The 15364-nt window shown below is 35.2% G+C and overlaps 2 long non-coding RNA genes across 2 annotated transcripts; both read right to left on the bottom strand.

Annotated features, from left to right (window-relative positions):
- Nucleotides 1-5615: 5615 nt before the first annotated feature.
- On the bottom strand, nucleotides 5616-9061 carry LOC117297944. The gene is made up of 3 exons (XR_004519926.1): nucleotides 8940-9061; nucleotides 7730-8361; nucleotides 5616-6114 (listed from the first exon to the last, which is right to left on the bottom strand). It is a non-coding gene; the product is annotated as an uncharacterized LOC117297944 (long non-coding RNA).
- Nucleotides 9062-12443: 3382 nt separating this feature from the next.
- Nucleotides 12444-14527, bottom strand: LOC117297945. The gene is made up of 4 exons (XR_004519927.1): nucleotides 14370-14527; nucleotides 13857-13971; nucleotides 13299-13466; nucleotides 12444-12514 (listed from the first exon to the last, which is right to left on the bottom strand). It is a non-coding gene; the product is annotated as an uncharacterized LOC117297945 (long non-coding RNA).
- Nucleotides 14528-15364: the final 837 nt, after the last annotated feature.

The raw sequence follows: 15364 nt of genomic DNA, 5'->3' as shown, positions 1-15364 counted from the left end.
AACGCTCATATAGCATACGAAAAAAGACAATAGAAACTCATTTGCATACGAAAAAAAACAATAGAAACTCATTTGCATACGAAAAAAGACAATAGAAGCTCATTTGCATACGAAAAAAGACAATATAAACTCATTTGCATACGAAAAAAGACAATAGAAACTCATATAAGCATACGAAAAGAGACAAAAGAAACTCATATTAGCATATGAAAAAAGACAATAGAAACTCATTTGCATACGAAAAAAGACAAAAGAAGCTCATTTGCATACGAAAAAAGACAATACAAACTCATTTGCCTACGAAAATAGACAAAAGAAGCTCATTTGCATACGAAAAAAGACAATAGAAACTCATTTGCATACGAAAATAGACAAAAGAAGCTCATTTGCATACGAAAAAAGACAATAGAAACTCATATTAGCATACGAAAATAGACAAAAGAAGCTCATTTGCATACGAAAAAAGACAAAAGAAGCTCATTTGCATACGAAAAAAGACAATAGAAACTCATATTAGCATACGAAAATAGACAAAAGAAGCTCATTTGCATACGAAAAAAGACAATAGAAACTCATTTGCATACGAAAAAAGACAATAGAAGCTCATTTGCATACGAAAAAAGACAATAGAAACTCATTTGCATACGAAAAAAGACAATAGAAACTCATTTTCATACGAAAAAAGACAATAGAAACTCATATAAGCATACGAAAAAAGACAAAAGAAGCTCATTTGCATACGAAAAAAGACAAAAGAAGCTCATTTGCATACAAAAAAAGACAATACAAACTCATTTGCATACGAAAATAGACAAAGAAGCTCATTTGCATACGAAAAAAGACAATACAAACTCATTTGCATACGAAAAAAGACAATAGAAGCTCATTTGCATACGAAAAAAGACAATAGAAACTCATTTTAGCATACGAAAATAGACAAAAGAAGCTCATTTGCATACCAAAAAAAGACAAAAGAAGCTCATTTGCATACGAAAAAAGACAAAAGAAGCTCATTTGCATACGAAAAAAGACAATAAAACTCATTTGCATACGAAAAATAGACAAAAGAAGCTCATTTGCATACGAAAAAAGACAATAGAAACTCATTTGCATACGAAAAAAGACAATAGAAACTCATATAAGCATACGAAAAAAGACAAAAGAAGCTCATTTGCATACGAAAAAAGACAAAAGAAGCTCATTTGCATACGAAAAAAGACAATACAAACTCATTTGCATACGAAAATAGACAAAGAAGCTCATTTGCATACGAAAAAAGACAATACAAACTCATTTGCATACGAAAAAAGACAATAGAAGCTCATTTGCATACGAAAAAAGACAATAGAAACTCATATTAGCATACGAAAATAGACAAAAGAAGCTCATTTGCATACGAAAAGAGACAAAAGAAGCTCATTTGCATACGAAAAAAGACAATAGAAACTCATTTGCATACGAAATAGACAAAAGAAGCTCATTTGCATACGAAAAAAGACAATAGAAACTCATATTAGCATACGAAAATAGACAAAAGAAGCTCATTTGCATACGAAAAAAGACAAAAGAAGCTCATTTGCATACGAAAAAAGACAATAGAAACTCATATTAGCATACGAAAATAGACAAAAGAAGCTCATTTGCATACGAAAAAAGACAAAAGAAGCTCATTTGCATACGAAAAAAGACAAAAGAAGCTCATTTGCATACGAAAAAAAGACAATACAAACTCATTTGCATACGAAATAGACAAAGAAGCTCATTTGCATACGAAAAAAGACAATACAAACTCATTTGCATACGAAAAAAGACAATAGAAGCTCATTTGCATACGAAAAAAGACAATAGAAACTCATTTTAGCATACGAAAATAGACAAAAGAAGCTCATTTGCATACCAAAAAAGACAAAAGAAGCTCATTTGCATACGAAAAAAGACAAAAGAAGCTCATTTGCATACGAAAAAAGACAATACAAACTCATTTGCATACGAAAATAGACAAAAGAAGCTCATTTGCATACGAAAAAAGACAATAGAAACTCATTTGCATACGAAAAAAGACAAAAGAAGCTCATTTGCATACGAAAAAAGACAATAGAAGCTCATTTGCATACGAAAAAAGACAATAGAAACTCATTTGCATACGAAAAAAGGCAATAGAAACTCATTTGCATACGAAAAAAGACAATAGAAACTCATTTGCATACGAAAAAAGACAATACAAACTCATTTGCATACGAAAAAAGACAATAGAAACTCATATTAGCATACGAAAATAGACAAAAGAAGCTCATTTGCATACGAAAAGAGACAAAAGAAGCTCATTTGCATACAAAAAAAGACAATACAAACTCATTTGCATACGAAAAAAGACAATAGAAACTCATTTGCATACGAAAAAAGACAATAGAAACTCATATAAGCATACGAAAAAAGACAAAAGAAGCTCATTTGCATACGAAAAAAGACAATACAAACTCATTTGCATACGAAAATAGACAAAGAAGCTCATTTGCATACGAAAAAAGACAATACAAACTCATTTGCATACGAAAAAAGACAAAAGAAGCTCATTTGCATACGAAAAAAGACAATAGAAACTCATTTGCATACGAAAAAAGACAATACAAACTCATTTGCATACGAAAAAAGACAATAGAAACTCATATTAGCATACGAAAATAGACAAAAGAAGCTCATTTGCATACGAAAAGAGACAAAAGAAGCTCATTTGCATACGAAAACAGACAATAGAAACTCATTTGCATACGAAAAAAGACAATAGAAACTGATATAAGCATACGAAAAGAGACAATAGAAACTCATTTGCATACGAAAAAAGACAATAGAAACTGATATAAGCATACGAAAAGAGACAATAGAAGCTCATTTGCATACGAAAAGAGACAAAAGAAACTCATTTGCATACGAAAAAAGACAATAGAAACTCATATAAGCATACGAAAATAGACAAAAGAAGCTCATTTGCATACGAAAAGAGACAAAAGAAGCTCATTTGCATACGAAAAGAGACAATAGAAACTCATTTGCATACGAGAAAAGATAATAGAAACTCATATTAGCATACGAAAAGAGACAATAGAAACTCATATTAGCATACGAAAAGAGACAAAAGAAGCTCATTTGCATACGAAAAAAGACAATAGAAACTCATATTAGCATACTAAAAAAGACAATAGAAACTCATTTGCATACGAAAAAAGACAAAAGAAACTCATTTGCATACGAAAAAAGACAATAGAAACTCATATAAGCATACGAAAATAAACAAAAGAAGCTCATTTGCATACGAAAAAAGACAATAGAAGCTCATTTGCATACGAAAAAAGACAATAGAAACTCATATTAGCATACGAAAAGAGACAATAGAAACTCATTTGCATACGAAAAGAGACAATAGAAACTCATATTAGCATACGAAAATAGACAAAAGAAGCTCATTTGCATACGAAAAAGACAAAAGAAGCTCATTTGCATACGAAAAAAGACAAAGGAAACTATTTAGCATATTGAAATAGACAAAGGAAAATAATTTGCATGTCGGAGCAAACAATGGAAACTAATTAGCATATGAAAAAAGACAAAGGAAACTAGTTAGCATATTGAAATAGACAAAGGAAAATAATTTGCATATCGGAACAAACAATGGAAACTAATTAGCATATGAAAAAAGACAAAGGAAACACCAAAGAGTTGATGAATAACTTTGGAAGAGTTGATAGATTAGAAGGACAAAGAGTTTATCAACATCACTTGGAAGAATTAAGAAAAGAACTTGGAAAAGTTTATGAAAAATAAATGTGAAGAGTTGATTAAGAACATGGAAGAGTTGAGGAAGAATACAAATGAGTTGAGACAAAAAAATCGATAGATTTGAAGGAACACTCAAAAGAAGTGATACATAACTTGGAAGAGAGTTGATTCAGAAATTGGAAGAGTTGAGGTAAGGAAAACAACTTTGAAGAGCTGATAACAAAAACTGGCAAGACTTGATAGATTTGAAGGAAAAATCCAAAGAATTGATAAATAACTTGGAAGAGTTGATGAAGAGAAAAAGACTTTGAAGAGCGGATAAAAATACTTGGAAGAGTTGATTCAGAACTTGGAAGAGTTGATGAATACATTGGAGGAGTTGATGAAGAGAAAAAGACTTGGAAGAGCTTATAACAAAAATTTAGAAGAGTTGATAGATTTGAAGGAAAACCCAAAAAGATGATTAAAAAATTGGAAGAGTTGATATATTTTAAGAAAAAAAAACACTCAAACTCAAAAGAAGTGATAACTAAGTTGAAAGAGTTGATAAAGCGAAAAAGACTTTGAAGAGCTGATAAAAATACTTGGAAGAATGGATAAATAACTTGTAAGAGAGTTGATTCAGAACTTGGAAGAGTGGAGGTAGGGAAAACAACTTTGAAGAGCTGATAACAAAAACTGGCAAGACTTGATAGATTTGAAGGACAACTCAAAAGAAGTGACAAATAACTTGGAAGAGTTGATAAAAGGAAAAAGACTTTGAAGAGCTGATAAAATTACTTGGAAGAGTTGATAAATAACTTTTAAGAGAGTTGATTCAGAACTTGGAAGAGTGGAGGTAAGGAAAACAACTTTGAAGAGCTGATAACAAAAACTGGCAAGACTTGATAGATTTGAAGGAAAAATCCAAAGAAGTGATAAATAACTTGGAAGAGTTGAAGAGAAAAAAGACTTTGAAGAGTGGATAAAAATACTTGGAAGAGTTGGTAAATAACTTTTATGAGTTGATTCAGAAATTGGAAGAGTTTAGGTAGGGAAAACAAATTTGAAGAGCTGATAACAGAACTTGGAAGAGTTGATGAATACATTGGAGGAGTTGATGAAGAGAAAAAGACTTGGAAGAACTTATAACAAAAATTTAGAAGAGTTGATAGATTTGAAGGAAAACCCAAAGAGATGATTAAAAAATTGGAAGAGTTTATATATTTTAAGGAGAAAAAAAACACTCAAACTAGGAGAACACTTTGGACATACTATTGGAAACACAGTTTGTAGATACTTACCAGGGCGTATTTTGGGGGGAGACATTGTCAGGAGTTTTGGGGGCAAGGACAGTTAAAGGATAGGTTTGATAAAGGTTTGCACTCAGGACCGTCGGCCTGGGGCCGCATATGCTCCGTTCCATGTTGTGCGTGTGGCGTGATTTTTTCAAGAAAGTTTTTCATACTCACATGTCCAAATGTAGCTGCAACTGAAGTTTACTCTGTAGTGTCGTTGTTGAATGATGTGGCGAAGTTAGTAAATAATTTTGTTAATACTCACAGGTTAAATGTAGCTTTGAATGAAGTTCATCTGAAGTGTCCTCAGCCAAAAGAAGTTCCAATTAGTAAACCCAACACCAGCTTAACTAATCGTTTGGAATGAGTCAGGTTGTTTAAAATGAACTACTCCTAAAAAATGAATGGTGCCAGAACCAATTTGTAACAAATCACAAATTTGAAAGAGTTAAAAAAAATTTAAAACAAAACGAGGTGAAGAAAAAAAGAGTCGGAAAAAAACAAACACTTTAAAGAGTTGAATGATAATTTGGCTCTTGAAAACTTAGGTGGACATCTCCAAATGGCTTAAAATGAACACTACTCAAATAAGGGAACACGCAACACTCACCCTAAGAGATTTACACATGGTTGTACCCACAAGTTTACTATTAATTTATAGTTTCTTCTTATGTCTCCACACCATGTAAAGCTTCTAAAAATACTAACACAATATGAGTTTGGAACTTTTTATTTTGCAAACAACTGGGTGACCAGTCCAAACAAAGTCGAGCCAAAGTGAAAGGGCCTGTATACAATTTGGTTTGAGAAAGTTTAAGCAGTTCATGAACAGTTGGATGACAAATTTTGAGGAACTGGCACAATGTGCTTTTTTGGAGGGTTGATACAAAAAGTATCCAACCAGTGTTCTCATGATGGTTTGAGGCAGTTGTCTTGACGTGGACTCTAGACGCCGTGTTCATCACTGCTGTTCTCGTTAGACTGTTTCTATTCAATCTCTACCATCTTGAAAGCAAGGTGGTCTGCTTGGAGTGTTCCGACCCTCTTCAAGAGCCTCCTCGATCTGGAGTAAATTAAAAAATGATAAAATCAAGCATTTATAAAGTGCATCAATTTATTTACTGAGAGCAGAAATGTTTAAGACGGTTATGCTTAGTTTTTGAAACACAAGACCCATATATACAACATCATTTGCCTTACATGCCAGAAACACCAGGGCAAACCCCTTTCTCTGTGATAAATAAAACTAAGAAGTATTGCAGCTTTTGATAGTATAATCCATTTTTGAGAAACATTGCAAGGTTCACAGGTTTTGTAAACAACTAAATCTATAAAGGATTAAAATAGTCAACAATTTCCAAAAAGCTCACATAGCTTGATTTGACTTCGAGAGGGAGTGCAATAATTAGTACAAAAGAAAAAAATAGTTAATGGCCTGACGTTTCGACCCTAGCAGAGTCTTTCTCGAAGGCTAAATAATAAGTAGTAACAATAGCATAATGATTTCCAAACTCAGAAGGTAGATCTCTATTGAGGGACTTCTGGTTCTGAGAAGAACCTGTGGGCTCAAAATTTCAGACGATATACTCCGTCTGTCGGATGACTGCTGAAGATGCTGAAGATGCGTGTTGGAACAGGAAGGGTGTGGTGAGAAGTCTACGGTCCTAAATGAATTGACTTCGGGTATAGAAGACCCTAAGTCTGGGGGAGACTGGTGATGAAGAGACTAGGTCCCTAATCAAATTTACTTTGGGTATAATTGACCCTAGGTCCGACATGGGACTGCTGTATTGCTTGGGACAATCAGTGAATAATCTGATGAAAAAAACACACAACATAAAGACAGTGGACACTGTTGGTAATTGTCAAAGGCAAGTCTTCTCACTTGGTGTATCTCAACTTATGCATAAAATAACAAACCTGTGAGTTTTGAGCTCAATTGGTCGTCGAAGTTGTGAGATAAAAATGAAAGAAAAAACACCCTTGTCACACAAAGTTGTGTGCTTTCAGATGCTTGATTTCGAGACCTCAAATTCTAAACTTGAGGTCTCGAAATCAAATTCGTGGAAAATTACTCCTACCTCGAAAACTACGTCCTTTCAGAGGGAGCTGTTTCTCAAATAGTTTTATACTATCAACCTCTCCCCATAACTCGTTACCAAGTAAGGGTTTATGCTAATAATTATTTTGAGTAATTACCAATAGTGTCCCCTGCCTTTAAGCATTTGATCAAAAGTCATTTAGCAAGACATTGTATCGCTGTAATTAAACAATAATTACAGCCATACAATGTCAACATGAAATGGTATCATGAGATTGTACAAGGTAGACAAGGTTGAAAATGACATGGGCAGTTCAACATGACTTAGGTATGGTTTTAAAAGATGCCACAAAACTGGACAACAGGAGTTTTTACGAAATGTCAAAGGCATTACAACATCAAGTGAGAATACAAATTTCAGAGTACCAAGTTTGCTAAGTTTTGAAAGGCTGGACAACCCCTTGATATTTTCAAAAGACTGCACAACCATTGGTGATGAACTTGTAGCGAGTTGAAAATTTATTCAGCTTAGCAAGTTTGAGGGATTCAACATTTTGCCTATCAGAGATGGCACAGTTGTGGCTTGGGAACAATAAAAGTGTAATAAAATCACAAGGTTCATAAAATTTACATATACCTTCAATGATGTCATGGCAAACGATGTTGTAGACCCTTCACCGACGTTCTTTTGTTGCAGGTTTACATGCTTTCATCATCAGTGCTAGCAGCAGCCAACCCTGTCTAAGGACGTCCTGCATGGCAACCTACATCAAATCAAAGCATACATGACAATAAAAATCTCATAATAAAAATCACAAGAATGCCACATTTTGAAAAATACATGACAAATGATGTTTGGTAAGTTTAAAGACCGCCAAAGATCTTGGTTTTTGTGAGACAACACAACATGAGCTTGGAGCATTATATGCCACAACCAACTGGGTGACCAATCCAAACAAAGTCAAGCCAAACATTAAAGGGTCTGTGTACCTTTGGTTTGAGAAAATTTAAGCAGCTCATGAACAGTTTGATGTTTGAAAATCAGTACGAAGAAAAGATGAGGGACTGAAGATAATGTGCTTTTGGAAAATTGAAGGGTTGATACAAAAAGTATACTTAAAGAATTCTTTGAGACTGCTCGACTCCATCTCTTGCTCGTATTGGAGAGTGGAAGCTGAAGTTGCCTGTTGGAGCAGGAAGGGCAGGTGAAAGGTCTATGGTCCCAAATGAATTGACTTCGGGTATAGAAGACCCTAAGTCTGGGGGATACTGGTGAGGAAAGGAAGGTACTATAAGTTCCTAATCAAATTGACTTCGGGTATAAATGACCCTAGGTCCGGGGGGGGGGGGGGGGACTGGTGTATTGCTTGGGACAATGAGTTGGTTTTTCAATCGGTGAATAATTTCAAGAAGAAAAATAGCAAACATTAATCATTTCATCAAAAGTCATTTAGCAAGACATTGTGTCGCTGTGCTTAAACAATAATTAAAGCCATACAATTTCATCATGAAATGGTATTGAGAGATTGTACAAGGTTGCTTTGAAAATGACATGAGCAGTTCAACATGACCTAGGTATGGTTGCAAGAGATGCCACAAAACCGGACAACAGGAGTTTCGACGAAATATCAAAGGCATCACAACATCAAGTGAGAATACAAATTTCAGAGTACCAAGTTTGCCAAGTTTTTGAAAGGCTGGACAACCCATTGCACAATCATTGGGTCGTGAACTTGTAGCGAGTTGAAATTTTTACAGCTTAGAAAGTTTTGTCTATCAGAGATGGCGCAGCTGTGGCTTGAGAACAATGTAATAAAATCACAAGGTTCATAAAATGTGCATAATACCTTAATGTTGTCAGGGCAATCTATGTTGTAGACCCTTCACCGCTGTTCTTCTGGTCCAGGTTGACTTGTTTTCATCATCTGTGCTAGCCGCAGCCAACCATATCTAAGGACGTCCTGCATGGCAACCTGTATAAAATCAAAGCATACATGACAATATAAATCCCATTTTAAAATTCACTTGGTTGCCACACTTTGAAAAATACTTGACAAATGATTTTTGGTAAATTTAAATACAGCCCAACTTAGTTTTTGAGGAACAACATGGTTAAAGATACTCTGTTAAGTAACACCAATATTCAGGAAAAAATTGAAGCATAGTGCTTTTTAAAATTTCCCTGTGACCGACAAGACTAGACAAGGACAGAACATAACATGAGTTTAGAGCTTTCCACATCGCAACCAACTGGGTAACCAATTTGGCTTGAGAAAATTTAAGCAGCTCATGAACAGTTTTATGTTTGAAAATCAGTTGGATGAAAAATATTGATGGGACTGGACAGAATGTGCTATTGGAAAATTGAAGGGTTGATACAAAAAGTATACTTAATGAACTCCTTGAGGGTAGTAAGAAGGATTCAACCAGTGTTCTCATGATGGTTTGAGGCAGTTGTCTTGATGGGAACTCTAAACATCGTGTTCATAACTGCTGTTCTCATTAGACAGTTTCTGTTCAATCTCTACCATCTTAGAAGCAAGGTGGTCTGCTTGGAGTGTTCTGACCCTCTTCAAGAGTAGTGCTGGGCGAATAGTGAAATTTTGTTATTACATGAACAAATAAATTGACAAACATGGTTCAGTGTGTAGTTAATAATAACATTACTGTCAGTATAAAAGTAACGGGATTCACAAAAAATGTATAATGTGACCTTTTTTTTTATTTTATGCTTGACCCATTAAAATAAGCGGCTAACAAAACAAACTATTTTTTATGTCTCTTTACAAGCCTTGTTTTGTATTTTTTGTACTGATTATAATGATAGGACATCAAAATTCTTTTGATTATACGTTTAACAGAAATAGGTAAAGTCTATTACAAGAGTTGCACATTATTTTTTTGATCTTTGCATCCTCTCTTACATGTGATTGCAGGACATACAAGAGTGAGGGGTAGGCCTAGACGCCCAGGGCTAGTCAGTCATGAGTACCCAACATCATCACTTCCTGGTCCCAACACAGTAAACACAATTTTAAAAACACCCCCAAAATATGTCCCACACAAAATCGAGAAAAAAGCCTAGCCATGCACTAATTATTTGAAACAGTACAGACTTGTGTAACTTAAGGGAAACAAAACAAACAATTCGTGTGTGGCCTACCTTTTGTGAGTTCTGCCATTTCAGAGCGAGATGCAAGCAGCTCTTTCACCAAATACCGGGATGAGCAAGGCGAGCTGTTAGAAAGCTTGCAGTTGCAGAGGAAGTCTGCTGCCTTCACTCGCTTGGTGTCAAGATCGACATCACCACCAGCATTGCCAACATCTTCCAAGTAAATCAGCGACAATCACGACTGGTCTGTCGTTGTTGTCGATGTCATCCCCGCTGTCTTCTTCATCACTGCTCGGCCGTTCGTCAGTAGAGGAACCGCTTACTGCTTGGTCGTCCCAACTGTCAGCGAGGACATTTTCTTTGACGATTCCCACTATTTTTCGCTCTAAGCCTTGGAGATTAGCATCTTGAAGCTCATTCAGATCATCGGCGTAACGCCGACTCTTCTCACACTGTAGAAATAATAGGGGCACAAACAATTATGATCACAACATCATAATTTTCATAGCTTTATTGACTAAAATTGAGTTATTTGACTGTTGACCATGAAAAAGTAGATCCTAAATAAGTAAAGAAAAAAATTCTCCCCCAAAACGACCCCTTCCACATGTTTTGTCCAATATACGCTAATGCACTGCGCCACATCTGACTCATTTTCACATAGCGGGTCACAAATGACACAAAATCAGCCTGGGAACAATTCATAAGTGAAAAAACATAATGATTTTATTTGCAAGTGTTTGAGGATTGGATCAGGTAAAAACAATGGAGAGATATGGCCTCAATGTTAGGAAAATGTTTTGTTTAAGAAGACAAATTAAAGTTCAATTTAAGTAGATACAGGATAAACTTCAAGACTTGCCCATTGAAGTAAACAGTTGCCGTCAAATGGATAGCCTACGAGGGTTGAAGTGCAGCAGTGAGTTCCTCGGCGTCACTTGGATGACTTGTAGTGGTTGGAGTGTAGCAGTGAGTTCTAGACAGCACAGTCAGTGCTGTCACATGGATGGCCTGCAGAGGTTGAAGTGAAGCAGTGAGTTTACAAATCAGCCAAATAGATTACAACTGATAAAAGATTCAGAAAAATATCAAACGTGCAAATCGATATAGTTTTAGGATTGCATGTTTTAAGCATACAATATCATTATGGCAGCAAAGGGAATACTGTTTTAAACAAAAGGTGGTGTGCCCTAATGAGGCAGAGCAAAATATTAGGATTACATCCAGAGTTTGCCAATTTAGTTCGTTAATCTGTCAATATAGCATCTATTTCAGAAAAAAAATGTTACATTCGTAACAAAATAGAAACAATGATTATTTTTAGAGGGTTTTTTTTGGGGGGGGGGGGTGGCACAATTGAATTTGCAATTTTTTCAAAAGAATGGCACAAACTTCACGATCTACAAATATTTCACGAACGACAAAAAATCAGCCTGGGAACAACTTATGATTTTATTTGCAAGTGTTCGAGGATTGGATCAGGTAAAAACAATGGAGAGAGATATGGCCTCAATGTTAGGAAAATGTTTTGTTTTAAGAGACAAATCAAAGTTATATTTAGATAGATACAGGATAAAACTTCAAGACTTGCCCATTGAAGATATTTAGTTGCTGTCACATAGATGACCGACAGTGTTTGGAGTGAAGCAGTGAGTATACAAATGGATGACCTGGCGTGGTTGGAGTGTAGCAGTAACTGGGCCGTCACATGGATAACCTGCAGTGGTTAAAATGTAGCATTGAGTTTACTAATCAGCAAGATATGAAACATGCAAATCGATATAGTTTTTGGATTGAATGTTTTAAGTACAATATCAATATAGCTTTAAAGGAACACAGTTTTACAAAAAAACTGGTATGACCTAAACAGGCAAAGGAAACCTTTTGGATTACATCCAGGGTTGTCTGATTTGTAAGTTCTATGACCTGTCAATAAAGCACCAATTTCAGACAAAAAATATCATATTCGTAACAAAACAAAAAACACTTTATTATTGGATTGCACGTTTTAAGTACAATATCAATATGGCATCAAAGGGAGGGAACACAGTTTAAAAAGAAAATGGTAGGCCCTATGGCCTAAACAGGCAAATGAACATTTTTGGATTACATCAACGTTTTTCTGATTCGTAAGATCTTTAACCTTACCCATTGAAGATAACAGTTAGCGTCACATGGATGACCTACTGTGGTTGAAGTGAAGCATTGAGTTTCCCGCACAACCTGTACAGTCACATGGATAGCCTGCAGTGAGTTTCTAGATGTTCCAAGTTGTTAGACTTTCATCATCTGTGCAGTCAGCAGCCAACTCTGTCAAAAAAAACAACCAGCATAGCAACAGAGACAGAATTAAGAAATGCATGAGAATTTCAGACACATTATCAAAAATCAAGAGATTCGTAAGTTTTTGAAAATCAGTCAACAAAACAGAACAACTTGTACAGTGTGAAAAAAAAAAAACAAAAAAACATATGCTTGAGAACAATTAATGAAAAACACGACGTTTAGAAGTTGCAAGGGACTGGGCTGCATTATCTTTTGAAAACATTTTAAAGGCAGTGGACACTATTGGTAATTACTCAAAATACTTATTGTCATAAAACCTTTCTTGATGACGAGTAATGGGAAGAGGTTGATAGTATAAAACATTGTGAGAAACAGCTCCCTCTGAAGTGACGTAGTTTTTGAGAAAGAAGTTATTTTCCACGAATTTGATTTCGAGACCACAGATTTAGAATTTGAGGTCTCGAAATCAAGCATCTGAAAGCACACAACTCCGTGTGACCAAGGTGCGACAAGGGTGTTTTTTCTTTCATTAAAATCTCGCAACTTCGACCACTGATTGAGCTCAAGTTTTCACAGATTTGTTATTTTATGCATATGTTGAGATACACCAAGAGAGAAGACTGGTCTTTGACAATTACCAATAGTGTCCACTGTCTTTAAAAATGAAAACAAATGATTTCAGTTGCAATGTCCGAGGACTGGATCAGGTTAAAAAAAAAACTCGCTGTATTGGACAAGTTTTGTTTGATGAGACAAATTATAAATCAAGTTGAGTAAGCTAGAAATGGAATAAAACTTCAAGACTTACCCATTAAAGATAACAGTTAGCGTCACCTGGATGACCTACTGTGGTTGTAGTGTAGCCAAGAGTTTCTGGATAGCATAACCTGCACAGTCACATGGATAACCTGCAGTGAGTTTCTAGACATGTTCAAAGTTGTTAGACTCCAATGATCTGTGCAGGCAGCAGCCAACTCTGTCAAAGAAACAAACAACATCGCAACAGAGACAGAATTAAGAAACACATGACATTATCAGACACAATCAAGAGATTTGTAAGTTTTTGGAAGACAGTCAACAAAACAGTAGAACTTGTACATTGTGAAAAAAAAACCAACAACATATGCTTGAGAAAAAAATAATGAAAAACACGAGGTTCAGAAGTTTCAAGGGACTGGGCTGCATTTTCTTTTTAAAACAATGTAAAACTGAAAACAAATGATTTTAGTTGCAATGTCCGAGGACTGGATCAGGTTAAAAAACAACAGAGAGATATGACCTCGGTGCATGGGACAAGTTTTGTTTGAAGAGACAAATTAAAATCAAGTTGAGTAGGCTAGATATGGAATAAAACTTCAAGACTTACCCACTGAAGATAACAGTTAGCGTCACATGAGTGACCTACAGTGGTTGAAGTGTAGCAGTGAGTTTCTAGACATGTTCAAAGAGACTTCCATCATCTGTACAGGCAGCAACCAACTCTGTCAAAGAAACAACCAGCACGGCAACAGAAAAAGAATTAAGAAATACATTAGATTATCAGACACATTATTAAACATCACAAGATTGGTAAGTTTTTGAAAGACATTCAACAAAACAGTACCAAGTTGTACATTGTGAAAATTAAGAAAAAGCACATTTGCTTGGGATTGAAAGACACTAAGTTAAAAAGTTTCAAGGGACTGGGCCGCATTAGCATTTAACATCTAGAGTTTTCTGAGTTTGTTAATATTTTTTAGTTACAAGTGTCTGAATACTTGATAGGGTAGATAAAAAAAACCTAAGAGATATGACCTTAGCGCACTGGACAAGTTTTGTTTGAATTGAGACAAAGTAAAGTGCAAATTGAGTAGATATGGGATAAAACTTCAAGACTTACCCAATGTAGATAATAGTTGCAGTCACATGGATGATCTAGTGTTTGAAGTGAAGCATTGAGTTCCTAGATATAACAACCTTTACGGTCCAGGGACAGCCTGCAGTTCTAGACACGATCCAAGTTGTTAGACATCATCATCTGTACAGGCAGCAGCAAACTCTGTCAAAGAAACAACTAGCATGGCAACAGAGAAAAAATTAAGAAATACATGAGATTTTCAGACACATTATGAAAAATCAATAGATTTGTAAGTTTTTGAAAAAAAGTCAACAAAACAGTACCAACTTGTACATTGTGAAAATAAAAAAATATAAAAACTTCTGCTTGAGAAAAAATAATGAAGAAACATGAGGTTCAGAAGATGCATACATAAACTAACGAACCTGTGAAAATTTGAGCTCAATCGGTCATAAAATTTGCGAGATAATAATGAAAGAAAAACACCCTTGTCACACAAAGTTTAGTGCTTTCAGATGCTTAATTGCGAGACCTCAAAATCTTAATCTGAGGTCTTCAAATCAAATTGGTCGAAATTACTTCTTTCCCGAAAACTATGTCACTTCAGAGGGAGCTGTTTCTCACAGTGTTTCATACTATCAACCTCTTCCCATTACTTGTTACCAAAAAGGTTTTATGCTAATAATTATTTTGAGTAATTACCAATAGTGTCCACTGCCTTTGAAACAATGTAAAACTGAAAACAAATGGTTTCAGTTGCAATGTCCGAGGACTGGACCAGGTTAAAAAACAACAGAGAGATATGACCTTGGTGTATGGGACAAGTTTTGTTTGATGAGACAAATTAAAAATCAAATTGAGTAGATATGGAATAAAACTTCAAGACTTACCCATTGAAGATAACAGTTAACGTCACCTGGATTACCTACTGTGGTTGAAGTGTAACAGAGTTTCTAGACAGCACAGCCTGTTCCAAGTTGTCAGACTTCCATCATCTGTGCAAGCAGCAGCCAACTCTGTCAAAAAACAACCAGCAT

The sequence above is a fragment of the Asterias rubens genome, chromosome 12 (genome assembly GCF_902459465.1).
Source record: "Asterias rubens chromosome 12, eAstRub1.3, whole genome shotgun sequence".
In the NCBI taxonomy this organism is placed as follows: Eukaryota; Metazoa; Echinodermata; class Asteroidea; order Forcipulatida; family Asteriidae; genus Asterias; species Asterias rubens.
The sequence above is the reverse complement of the archived record's forward strand: the minus strand, read 5'-3'. Positions and strand labels throughout refer to the sequence as shown.